The sequence below is a fragment of the Phyllostomus discolor genome, chromosome 6 (assembly GCF_004126475.2).
Source record: "Phyllostomus discolor isolate MPI-MPIP mPhyDis1 chromosome 6, mPhyDis1.pri.v3, whole genome shotgun sequence".
Classification (NCBI taxonomy): Eukaryota; Metazoa; Chordata; class Mammalia; order Chiroptera; family Phyllostomidae; genus Phyllostomus; species Phyllostomus discolor.
Genome location: NC_040908.2, coordinates 1,656,589 through 1,669,922, shown reverse-complemented (window position 1 = coordinate 1,669,922; position 13,334 = coordinate 1,656,589).

The following is a 13,334-nucleotide window of genomic DNA, read 5'->3' as shown; positions in this document are numbered from 1 at the left end:
CTTGTGTCTGTTGGCCACAACCTCCCTCCGGCGTGTCCCTTTGATCGGCTGACTTTCCCATCGGCCTGCGAGTGTTCGCTTTTGTTGGTTTGCCGACACTCTTTACATATTCTTGAGTAAAGCCTTTTATCCTCCCCTTTCCTCGTGTCTGTTGCCCACCACGTAATGCGAATACCAGATTACAACACCGGAACCCGCACGAGAACACTGGCCCTTCCGGGGCCGTGCGCTGTGTGTCTACAAAGGCCGCTCTCTTTCATCGTGAATTAATCCGCGCCAGCGTCCAGGCCCTCGGTGGGCCGCGGCTCGTGCGCACGCCAAGAGGAGACGGTTGGTGACGGAGACACGACGGCCATTCCGTCCGCACGGCCAGGGCCTTACCTGCCGAAGCAGAGCACCTGAGCGCGGGCCGTCCCAGGGCTGAACCAGTCACAGGGAGCCACGAGGGGGAGGTGTCTGCCCTTGACTGGGTGGTGACATTTAACCTCCCGATCCTTAATTGCAAGGTAAATTGAAGACAACCCAGGACCCCTGGTGGCAAGGCGAGCCGTGGTTAGCATTTGACTGCTGTCTCCCCACCACTGGGATCGCGGGCACTAGATTAATAAAATAAGGTGCCAGGTCCGAGTGGCCACAGGGCACGCTGGCCACAGGGCACGCTCCGAAGTGTCCACGTCCCGGCCTGCCACCTCCGGGGGTGTGACGCCGGCCAAGCTGAAGGACGCCGCAAGTGCGCGTCCGGGGTCTGCGTGTGTGTGTGTCCGTGAAACCCCCCCTCAGCTGCCCGTGCGTTCTGATCTCCTCCAGACACTTGCACAAACGCACAGCGAGCACGCAGCTGGGCCGAAAGTGCGGAATTATTCCTCAGCCCTGGCCACCCAACGGGCCACTCGGGCCCCTGCGGCGGGCTGAAACCTCGGCATCACCCACAGGGAGAATCCAGGCGACACAGCGGCAGGGGAGGGGGACAGCATCCGATCCTTGTCTGGCTGAGGTTAACTCAACTCAGGTTTACCCTTCGTGACCTTCGAGCAGAGCACGGGCCACCACGAGAGGCGACTGCTGATGCCGCCTGTTAGTCAGAGGCTGGGAAGCAGCGGGGTGCAGGGCTCCCGGGGGACCCAGCAGGGTTGGGCCGCCCAGTTTATTATGCCAATGATGACTGGCTCTGCTGACGTGCCCGTCACAAAGGACTTCCCCTCGTCTGTCTTAAACTGTCGTGACACTCTGCGTGCACGGTGGCATCTGTGACGTTGGACGCTGTGCCCGCTCAGAGGGGCTCAGTGGCTCCGTCCCGGATCTCAGGAGGGCCTCGGGGCTCGGGACCACGGGTGTCTGGGAGCAGAACGGGACGAGCTCTCACACTGGTCAGGAAGGACAGGGAGCGCGTGTCCCCTGGGAGACTCTCACAGCGGCCCAGGTCCCCTTCGGCCTGGGCACCACGCCTGCTGGGTGACCTGCCTCTAGGAAGATCGACCTGAACCGCTGATGAACCAGCCTTACAGCTTGTCACACACTTTCAAAACGCGTGCTCGCCGGGAGCCACGGCCATTTGCCCCGGAGGAGGTGTGTTCCAGAGGGTTCCCTGCCGGGGAGGACAGCAGGACCTACTTTGTCTGAAAGCCGGGCGCTCGTCTGCCGAGGCAAGGGTGCACTGGGAGCACACGGGGCGGGGAGGCCCTCAGGGGGGACACAGGGATGAGCAGACGGCGCCCTGGCTGTGCGTGTGACAAGCACACCTGGCTTGCCTTGTTTCCCACAACCCACCTTGGAGGAAACTCACTCCTCCCGCCTTTTACTAAAGACACAGCAAGTAGTTGTTTGGAGGGGGCAAGGGTGAGGGGTTAGAAAGGGCACTCCGGCCCTGGCTGGCGTAGCTCAGTGGATTGAGCATGGGCTGCGAACCAAAGCATCGCAGGTTCAGTTCCCAGTCTGCATGCATGTGGGAACACTGACACTTCCCTTACGGGGGGACCGAGAGAGATAAACCAGGTGTTGGGGTTAAGGTGCCTAGCACATAGTAGGCATTAGACTAACGTTAGTTTATTTCACTTCTCTCCAGTGCGCCTGCCCCCCGGGGCCGGACAGAGAAAACCTACTCCCAGCCTGTCTGTAGGAGAAGCATTCACAAAATGACATGCCCGTGAACAGAGGCAGGAAAATCAGCGAAACCCAGTGTGATACAGCTTTAATCATGTTCATAAAACATAATATTTAATATTTCAAATGAATATGTTCGCAGCAATTTCATGTCTGGATACATTACCACGCAGGATACGAGCCTGGTGGCAGGACGAATTAGTGTGAAATGAGGAAATCATTAAAGCCGACCAGCAAGAGAGCGCCTCATTCTCAGATCTCGGCTCAATAAATGATGACTACTCTCGGATCGCACTTTTCACTCGGAGTTGAAACCACTCCTATTCAGAGCCCTCCCTGTTTTAGCGAAGGGAGAAGTGTGTTTCTGTCTTTGTACTACAAAACGCCTTCATTTTAGAAAAAATGCTTTTTCTGATATTAGCGACCGGTCACTCTAAAAGGCATGAATTCCCTCACGTGGCCCTGGCCGACGGTTCTGCAGTGGTCAGTCACGAGCAGGAGGGAGGGAACGGGAAGAACTTGACCCCCCCAGGCCCGGAGACCCTCGCGGGCAGAGCTCCGCAGACAGGCTGGCCTGTGTGCTCTCGGCAGGGCGGGGCACCAGCAGGAGAGTGCGAACCGCAAGAAGATTTTCTCCTGGACCGTGGCCTCTTTCTCCCCACACGCGCTCCCTGTGAAGGCGCCTGGCTGCGAGGGTCCCCCCCCTGCACCGGCTCTGCGGAAGGCTCCGGAAACAATGAAGGCCGAGATTTTCAGGGGCTCCTCCTCGCCCTGATGTAGCTGCACCTGGGAGCCCGCCTCCCCCCAGGACCTCCACGCACTCGCTCTGGAGTGGGCCCTGCACCCCTATCCTTTCCGCCCCCTGGTGGGCCTCATCATGCAGCTGAGTCCAGACACTCTCTGGCCGTGGGTGAGACTCGGGAAGGGAGGGGCAAAAGAAGGAGTGGACAGTTGAGAGGCGGCCGGCCGGGTTTTCATGGAGCACCATGGAAAACAGTAGGTTTTGTTTGTTTCGTCCTTCCCACACCCCCGTGCACACGCGTGCTCTCAGCCGTCTCTTCCTCCAGGAGAGGAGCCACGCCCGAGTTTCCCGGGACGGGGTGTGCCATCCGTACAGAGCCCTGGCGTGTTTCCCTCAACCCACGGGGTGGAGGGAAGGCGAGACAGCGAGGACAGCCCGTGCCCCCCTAACGGTGTTCCCAGGGCGCCACGCCTCCTCACCGCCTGCGGCGCCACCCCGGGACCTGGTCACAGGGACCCTGACTTCAGGTGCTCTAGCGCCCTGGAGGGGCATTTGAATTTCAGATGTGAAAGGCGTTCATTCTTGAAGGCATCTTGAAGTCAAACCATATTCCTTATCCATTTCAGAAAATGTAAGCAAAGCAGAATTGACATTCCACCTGGCCCTCTACTGATCATTCCCCTGAGCCTGAGCTGCAGTCTCGTCACGGGTTTCCACCCCTGTGTGTCACCGCACGGCACCCGTCAGCCAACCACTAACATTCTGTGACACGCCCAGAATATATTGTTCTCCAATCTGACAAAAAAGGATATAATTTTGATTGACTTAACAAAAACAATAGTAATCACCTACCCTTCCTGTTCCAGTTCCAACTTTTTAAAAACTTAGGTGACTATGCTTGTGTATAAGGATTTCTGGTACCAAGAATTAACCAATTAGACACAACCTGATTATGCGGCGTGACCGATAAGGCGCAGCCTTATCACACGACCTACACATATATATTTTATATGTTTACAATTCAAGACAGGGCCCTCCCATCAGACGGCTCTTGTGGGGCTGGCTGTTGCCATCTTTTCATTTGACAGCCTAAGGGGAAAGAGGTCAGCGTCCCTGACGAAACAGTCAGGCGTGGCATGTTTTAAACATTCTTGTGACACACAGGTTGAGAATCTCTGGTCTAAGTAACATATGCTGGAGGTACCTGGAGAAATTCAGGTCCTGGGGTCTCCAGTAGGGGCTTTGCTGTGTCAAGGCCAGAGGGGGTGGAGCTTGGTCCGCTGGTCCTGCTGAACCCTCTGGGGAGCTGGGGAGAGGCCCCTGCCTTCCCAACACCCTGTGGGTCTGGGAATGCAAGGTCCGCTTCTCCAAGCACCTCTTTGTCCTGGTTTATGGAGGTGGTGCTCATTCACGTCTCCTCAGGCCCCGACTTTGTTTAAAACGGGCAAATTGATTTCTTATTCCAGGAAAAGCACACATAAAAAGGGTCCTCTGGCTTCTCTGACATCAAATAGGGGTTCACCATAACAAACTGTTTTGATAAATGGAGTGCTCTAAATGGAAGCCAGCTGGGCGGTGCCGGGCTGACGGGGGGTAGGGAGCCGGGGCAGCCGTCCGGCCGGGAGTTCAAACGCGGGGGTAATTCCGGGGGGGTAGGGAGGCAGCCGGAGCCGAGGGGCCCGCCGGCTCCGCTCCCCTCCCACCCGCCCGCCTGCAGACGCTTCGCCCACGCTCCCCGAGAGATCCTGTAGTTGCCCATTAGTCAGAAGTCCGGAGCATAATGAGATTAAAATGAAAATTCCCCTGGCGCTTAGAGAAGAGAATTATGTTCATTTATAGGGGGATGCCTAATAGGTCACACACAACAAATGTACGGGTTTCATGCTTTAAAGAAACGGAGAGCGCTCCCCTCCTCCTCAGCACGGAGGGAGTGTGTGCGAGCCGGGAGGGGACACAGTGAACCCTGGGTGAGCACCGCGTGGTGGAGGGTGGGGTCCCATGGTCAAGGCCACTGGGCGACCGCCGGGTCTGTGACGCCCCATTTCGACTTGTCTGCAAAGGCTGCCTTTAAAAACAGGCCACATGACGTGCTGTGTTCGCCGTGACCTGTGGGCCAGCAGCATCCTGTGCCCTCGGGCGCCAGGCGCCACTGCCTCGGGGTCTCTGCACTGCAGGAACCTGGGACGGTCCCTGAGCTCTTTTTCCTTCACGTTTCTCGTCTACAACCTGCAGGTCCTAACACGTGCCTCAGAGGCCCGATGTAAGAATTACACAAATTAGCCCTGGCTGGCGTAGCTCAGTGGACTGAGTGCGGGCTGCGAACCAAAGTGTCACAGGTTCGATTCCCAGTCAGGGCACATGCCTGGGTTGCAGGCCACAGCCCCCAGCAACCGCACATTGATGTTTCTCTCTCTCTCTTTCTCCCTCCCTCCCCACTCTAAAAATAAAAATCTTTTAAAAAAAAAAGAATTACACAAATTAAAGCCAGTAAGTCCCTTGGGCATAGAGAGCCATCAGCGAGGGCTAGACCCAGCTTCAGATAAAACAAGGAATGAGGTGTGTGCTAGGGAACATCCCTTACATCAGGAATAATTTGTGAGAATGTTCTGGTAATTTTTAAGAGAAACACTTGGAAACAGATTTGGGCATAACTGAGAGTGAGTTTCATGACCAGGTTGGTTTATGCGTCCGAACCATGAAAATGTTCTTACATTTCTATTTCTAAGTGTATGTAGCTCCATCCCCGCCCCCTCTCTGTGCCGCAGAGGGTGGCTCTCAGCCGCGCTGGTCTCTGTTTAGGTGGATTGCGGCTCCCAGTGTGTGAGGTACCAGAACCGAAACCGAGAAATTAAAATACGCATTCACTAACGTACTTCAAAAGCCCAGTAACAAACCTACCCCATGTTACTGTAGATGACATTTCTCAATGAAAAGTAATGTCTTCCAGGCCCCAGACTCGCACCAAGAGCGACCCTGTTCTACGTAGTCTGGGCGTCTCCGGCATCTCGCATCTACCACCGAACCCGGCTCTGCCGCCACACGAGGACTCTCAGCGGGAGAAGGAGGGACCGGCGTCGCGATCTTGTCGGGTCCAGGCGGGAAGCTTTACTTCGCACAAACGTCCGTACTGTCTATTGTGCGTCGGACGTCGCTGGTCTGTCTTGCACGGTGGACGTGTCTTGCCCTTGAACATGACTTGCAACGCCCCGCCGTGGCCTCTGGAACGTCCTGCCGCGGCCTCTGGAAAACTCCCGGCCCCCTTGATCTTGAAAAGACTAGCACCTATTATTACTCGTTCGTCTAAAAAAAAACCACATGTACTGTTCCCACCACCAGTTTCATCAGTCAAATCTTTGTTTATTGGGAACGTGTCAGATGTGAGTTTTCTAAAATTCTAATTTTCTCCTGAGAGCTTGAACTTTGTAACTGGCCACCAAGAGGGCCAGTCGGGTTGCTCCACGGGACGGGCTGCCGCCGTTCACCGTAGGGAGCGCGCCGGCCGCGCAGGCGGAGCAGCGGCCCCAGGTGGCTGCCGGAGCCCTCCCGGCCCGCGTGGCGCCGGTGCAGCTGGCACCTCGCTCGAAGGACGTCCCGGGGGAAGCCGTCGTGCCCTGTGCCTCGTCGCGTCCCGGGAGCCCTTTACCGGTGCTGCCGCTTCAACATGGGTCAGTTTCAGAAGACAGGAAGTAAAAGATAAAACTTAATGAAGCTAATCGCCTTGCTGATTCATCCAGAATATTTTAAATAAAAGGGGCTTTTCTTGTGGCTCCTCCCTCTCCGTGACCACCGACAGGGCGTGCTGCAGTGCTCGGGTGCAGGTGCCCACGGTTTGGGGCCCGCTGCTTCGGAAGCAGCCGGGCAAGTGCCGTGGCTGCGGGAAAGGGAGCTCCCCGGCCCACGTGTCTGGAAGAGAGCTGTGACCACCTGGACTTCCGCAAGTGTCTCAGTGTAACGGGCTGCAGCCAGAGACCCCAAATGAAGGATTTGAAATGGGGTCCAGATCTCAGGGTGTCCAGGAAATATAAAAAATAGCGTATTTCCCCCCACCCAAGGCAGGCGGCCCTGGGGGATGGGAGACAAGGAACAGGGCCATTGAGAGTGCTTTGCATCTGGCACACCTGATATGCAAAAACAGTTATTTGCATATCAACAGCCGGCCAGCTGGGGAGGTGGGCGTGGCTTTGACCCGTGATGTAAGTGGAGGCAGCTGCTGCAGGTTACAGCACCTGCAGGAGAGCTTGGAGCTGGGTCGCTCCAAGCCAGGGCAGGGACTGACAGTGGCAGCCCCAGAAGGCTGGGGACTGCAGGAGCACTGGCAGGTGCAGCCGGTTGTGGGAGGGGTGGGAAATGGGTTACAGAGGAAGATCTGGGACAGGATTTAAACCCGGGTGTGGCCGCCACGCTGGTTCTAACCACGTGGTTTTGGGGGTCTCCCTGGACCACGCGGCTTAGGAAGCAGGAAAGCAAGGTGTGGCAGCCGTGCAGAGCTCTCTCTCAGCGGCTTGGAAGGACGCAGGCGAGACAGTGCAGGACCTCGTGGGAAGGAAAGGGGTGAAGGAACTCTCGCCCTTGGGCAGCGAGAAGGTGCCTCTCAGGTTTGGATTAAGAACTGGAGATCGTGGCGGAGACACAGCTGGTGGTGCTGGGAACCGCGGGAGGCCTGCCCGCCGAGCATGGTTGCCAGGAGGAACCGGGAGTCCAGTCGAGCCGCGGACTCCTCTGTTTCTCCTCCTGAGACTCGGCGCCCCTGGCGGGTCCGGCTGGGCAAAGGGGAGGAGGAAGGACTGTGTGTGTGTGTTTGTGGGTGTTTAAGGGACTTTGAGATTTTACGGCGACATTCTGCCGTCACTCCAAACCTGTGTACCTTGGGAATAAACAGTTCCTTTTCACCAAACTCTGGCAGTGAGAGCCATAACTCCTGACACCTGGTGGCGGCGAAGACTCCACAGTAACAGAGAGACCTCGGGGGAGGGGCTCATCTTGGTAACAGTGTCTGGGCCCCCCACCCCCACCACGGGTCCGCTCTGCAACAGCAGGGATGCTGGGGGGACCGCAGAGAGCCCCTCTGCTGCCCTGACCTGCTGTGCTGTCCGCCAGGAGCCAGCCCCCTGCGGGCAGGGTTAGCCCTGTGCTGTCCCGGGTCCCAGCGCCGAGCCTCAGGCCACCAAACGGAGAAGGGAGCGGGGAGCGAGGCGATGAAGGACGGACGAGGAAACAAAGGAACCCGTGCACGGACGCGATTCTGGCCGCGCCGTGTTTCTGTCTGCTCCTGGAACAGATGACGCTCGCTCCTATTTCGGGGTGTTTGGGTTGCCACTTTCCGCCGCAGCGAGTGCTCCTTCTGACGTTTGAGTGTCTGGTTCTCCTTGCTACCCAGTCTCGGCTGAAACATTACAATGTTTTCCCAGATTCCAACAGCCACCCCCGAGGGGCTCTGTGCCCCTCCCCCATTCTGCTTCCCTGCAGGGCCCAGCACCGCCGAGAGCGTGTGCTGGGCGCCCGGCGCCTGGCTGCCGTTTGGTGGAAGGCCCTGAGTGGAAGGAGGGGCGAGTCGGGCAGACAATTCACTCAACAGGAGGCACGGAGCACGCGGTCTGTGAAAGACACTGTGCGCATACAGCCTTCGCCGTCAGGGGACCCACGGTGTAGTGTGTGGGGGGGGCAGACAATAAACACGCACAAAGCAGCCCACGGGAACCAGCCGCGGTGTTGATCATTCAAGGAGCGTACACGTTGTGCAAGGTGGGGTGATGCCTTTTCGGGGTCCTTCGTGGTTCCCCAAGCAGGTGCGGGGCTGAGACCCCAGGGCTGAGCAGGCCCCACCCACTGCAGGGGGGGCGGGCCCGGACCCCCGGAACGGGGAGGTGTTGCTCCGTGGCGCTGGCGGACCGCCTCTCAGAGTTGCGTGCCTTGTGCTTCCAAACACACCACCACGTTTCCTGTCTTCCATGGGAGGGGGCTGAGCCTCAGTTTCTCCCTCCTGCTGCGGCGCCTCCGAGAGCCCCGGGCACAGACGAGCCCAGGGCCAGCACGGCCACGCCGGCTGTTGCTAGGACGGCAGGCGTCGGTGCCCCTGGCAACCTGTCCACATCCGGGTCGTGGTGATTTGCATAATGGATGTTCCCATCATCTCCTCCTTTTCAAATAGTCCTACGTGTGTAGCTTCAGATGATGCTTTCCTCAGAACCCAGCTCTCCTCTCCCCTGTTTCCTCCTCCTTTTTTCCCCCCACGGCCGCCACTCCCCTGCCAACGTGCCCCAGCGCCACCAGCCTTATTTCCTTCCCGCTGGCAGCCACCGGTGAGCAGCCCCGCCCACTCAGCAGTGAGCGGTCAAGGCCTCAGCTGCCCACTGCCTGCACACGGTGCCTGTTCGCTTCGTTTTTTTTAAGCTCATCATCGTCAGCCAATCCCGGAGCAACGGCTCCCCTGCATTGTGGACGCCTCTTCTGCAAATCATTTCTCTCCTCTCCCCTTCCTCTTTCCTCGGTCCTGCAGCCGCCCACGAGCTGCGCCCCCCCCCCCCCCCCCCGCCCCAGGCATTTGTGTGGCCTGCACCCAGCGCGTGTTCGTGGCCAGCTCTTGGGTAATAAAAGTGGCTTCCGATGAGCCACATAGGTACCATCAGTCCCGTTCTTGCCTCCATCACCCCGTCCCAGTAGGTGGTCACCCATGCTGCAGGAGGGCGTCACTGACCAGCTGTCACTGAGTGGGGAAGGGGTCTCAGAGGACAGTGCGCTCTGGCAAGCTGGCTCTTCTGGGCCACATGGGGACTTCGGTCAATTCGGGGAAGTGGTCACGAGCTCAGGGGGCTGCCGTCTGCCCACCCACGCTGCAAATGGACTGACGGGTCCCCCTGCTTCTGTGGCTCCAAGGAGAGGCCGCGGTCACCGTGGGTGAGGGCGCGTGGAGTTTGGAGGAGAGGATGGATTATGAAAGCGGCTGGCGTTGCTTCTGCGGCGCTGAGGGCTCCGTCATCCGTGCCCATCACGATGCCACAGAAGGCATTCTGGAAAGGTCCGAGGAGAAGGGCATGGGACAGGGAGGTCGCCCCAGCACCCCTGCACTGGCTTGTCCCTGAGGCTCAGCGATGGCACTTGCACGGTGGTGATCTGGGAACTGGTGCTGCAGCGTCACCAGAAGGACGGACTGCGCCAACCCTGAGCCCGGGGTCTGGGGTGTCGTGAATATTTAATACGTGTTCATTGTGTGACTTCAAGTTCATAAAGACGGTAGCTCCTTGGTCGGAGGCGTCAATGCCCTGCCGTGCCCTCCCGCACGCCTGTCATCACCGCAGTGAGAGAGGGGACAGGGGAGGGCGAAGGTGGGGGCACAGCCGCAGGCGGGACCCGTCTCCCTGTCCGGTCCTCCGGGCATTCCCACTCGTCAAAGACCGGGTCGCAGCCGAGCCCGAGGTTGGAAGCGGCTAAACTTGAGAGGGTGTGAAGGCCCTGGGAACAGAACATGTTTTCCTGCCTGCAGGACGCTCTCCCGCGATTGGTAGCGGCCTCAGGACCATTCCCCACAAACCCAGCAGCGCCCTGGGACAGAGCAGGGAGCAAGGGGAGGGCCGAGGGCATGGAGGTTGTTTCCAGCTGGGGCCTCGGGCTGGCCTTCCTCTCCGTGCCCGGGCATCCCCACTCCAGCCAGGGGCAGGAGCGAGGCCGTGCACAGTAACTGGGAGTGGTCCCGCTCTGGACGGACCCTCCTCTCTGACGAGGGGCGGTGGGTGCTCCGTTGCCGCTGTGATGAGAAGAGTGCGAGCCCTTCGGCCGCTGTTTGGGGCCTCAGCTTCCTGCCACAGGGCAGCCGGCCCCGGGGAATTCCTGGCAGACACACCAGGTGGTCGCTTAATGGAGAATCACGCAGAAATCCCCCCTTTAAGACTGATTCAGAAGAGCAAGCCTCTACTTTCAGGACATGTCTTTCTCTTTCGTTCCTCCTTTTCTGCTCATGGTGAACAGAGAATACTTGGGTAGCAACCTCAGAACGTGGGACTCGGGCTTGTCCACGGACCCTCCATTGTGGGAGCTCTGGGTCAGAGCAGAGTGTGCCACACTTTTGTCGGAGGGGTGGATTGCTCCTCGGACGCTGTCCCGGGGGACCCAGACTCGTGCACATCCACCCGTGGGGACAGGAGTGGACCTGCAGGCACATCTCCTCCTGCCAGCAGGGACCAGCTTTCCCAGCCCTGCCGTGCGGGGCTGCTGTGAGCTCCAGGGTGGGAGGGGAGGAGGAGAGTGAGGGCGCTCATTCTCTGGGTGAGCAGAGCTCTCCTCCTGCGACAGCCTCTCTGTAGACACAGGTACACTGTCTGATTCTGAAAAACACACCCCCTGGCTGGCGTAGCTCAGTGGATTGAGCGTGGGCTGCGAATCAAAGTGTCGCAGGTTCGATTCCCAGTCAGGGCACATGCCTGGGTTGCAGGCCACGGCCCCCAGCAACCACACATTGATGTTTCTCTCTCTCTCTCTCTCTCTCTCTTTCCCCCTCCCTTCCCTCTCTAAAAATAAATAAATAAAAAACCCTTTTTAAAAAAACCCTTGTTTAAAAAAAAAGAAAAAGAAAAAAATACACCCATTCATTTAACATACCTTCACTTAGGGTCAAAAAAACGTAGAGGTTGGTATTTTTAACACCACTTTTTATCTATTTATTAAATAGTATCTGCCTTTAGGCCAGTGAATCAAATGTCAAATTTGTCTCGAATCGGTTTGCTGTGTCTGGCCGACCCAGCCTCAGAGCCCCAGGGGGCGCAAGGCCCTGTGTGAACGTCAGTATTTTCGGGGAGAGACCAAGGCTACCGGGAGCCCCGAGTCCGGAGGTCAGGACAGTCGGCCTCAGCGGGAACACGGAATGGGAACAGGGAGCAGGGAACATGAGCTTGACCCCACGTTGACCCCACTCACCCCTTTCCCGGCAAAGGGGCTTACTTTCTGCTTCTGCTCCCAGCCACATCCCCTAGTTGGTGGCCAGCCCTTGTCACCCAGACCTGGCCATGGTGCCGTCAGGCACCTGGAGTGAGTGTGACACTCGTGCATTTATCACGGCTGACGGCATTGCACGTGCGTGAACAGAAACCACCGTCTGTAATTCCACCGTATTTTCCAGTGGGAGCGAGAAATTTCCTTTCACTGACGTCAGAAGCCTTGCAATTCTTCTCTGAGCCAAAGAGCCCTGCCCCCGACAAGGCTGAACAGCTGAGCCCACCACGAACAGCTCCCATTACTGACCCTTCTGTTGTTTCAAAAAAAAATCTCCTGTGGCCCTACGCTCCCACACACAGCTACCGAGGGTAACCTCGGCTAATGGCAGCCAAGTGACACTCGACACAGTTGAAGTCCATTTCCCTAAAATCGTTGCTAGGTTTCGGCAGCCATGAACGTGCGGGTCCAGGAAAATCGGAGCAGGGCCGCCCTCCTCCGCTGACGTCGGCCAAGGCCAGGTGTGGGGGAGGAACGGGACCGCCGTCCATGTTTCCGAGTCTGCCCCGCACACGGGTGCCGGGAGCGGCTCCCAGTGGAAGTGCAGCCCGGGCTCTGGACACGGCGGCTCCGGCTCTGGCGCGGACAAGGGGCCGGACGGCACAGAGGACTGCGTCATGGATTTCCTTCAAGGAACATGCATCTCCCTCGATGAAGGCAGACCAGGGAGTTTGCTGCAGATCCCAAGGGCAGCTCCCTCCCTGTACCTGTCTCTGAGGCAACATCTCTCAGTGGTGGGGGCTTCAGAGCACTGCATTTCCTCTGCCATGGTCACAGTGCACAGGGCACAGATGCAGAACCACCAAGGGGCCATGGTCACAGTGCACAGGGCACGGACGCAGAACCACCACGGGGCCATGGTCACAGTGCACAGGGCACGGACGCAGAACCACCACGGGGCCATGGTCACAGTGCACAGGGCACGGACGCAGAACAACCACGGGGCCATGGTCACAGTGCACAGGGCACGGACGCAGAACCACCACGGGGCCATGGTCACAGTGCACAGGGCACGGACGCAGAACCACCACGGGGCCATGGTCACAGTGCACAGGGCACGGACGCAGAACCACCACGGGGCCATGGTCACAGTGCACAGGGCACGGACGCAGAACCACCACGGGGCCATGGTCACAGTGCACAGGGCACGGACGCAGAACAACCATGGGGCCATGGTCACAGTGCACAGGGCACGGATACAGAACAACCACGGGCAAACCGGACAGGTTTCTGCGGCAGCGTGTCTGCAGAAACCAGCCGTGCGGGAGCTGGGTCTCGTGCAGAGAAGGTAAGGGTCCGTGTCTGGTGACGGGTCCAGCTAAAGAGCTCCCGCTGGGGCCAGACCCCATGGAGACCTTCCTCTCCATCCCCTACAGAGAGCGTCCTGCCCGGAGGTCACCAGTGGGGACGCAGCCAGGGACCGGACAGCGCACATCGTAAGGGTCTCATTGGTGCGGAGGGGAGGGAGGGAGCTCACGCCTGCCGCCCGTGCCTCCTCCTGGGTCTCGTG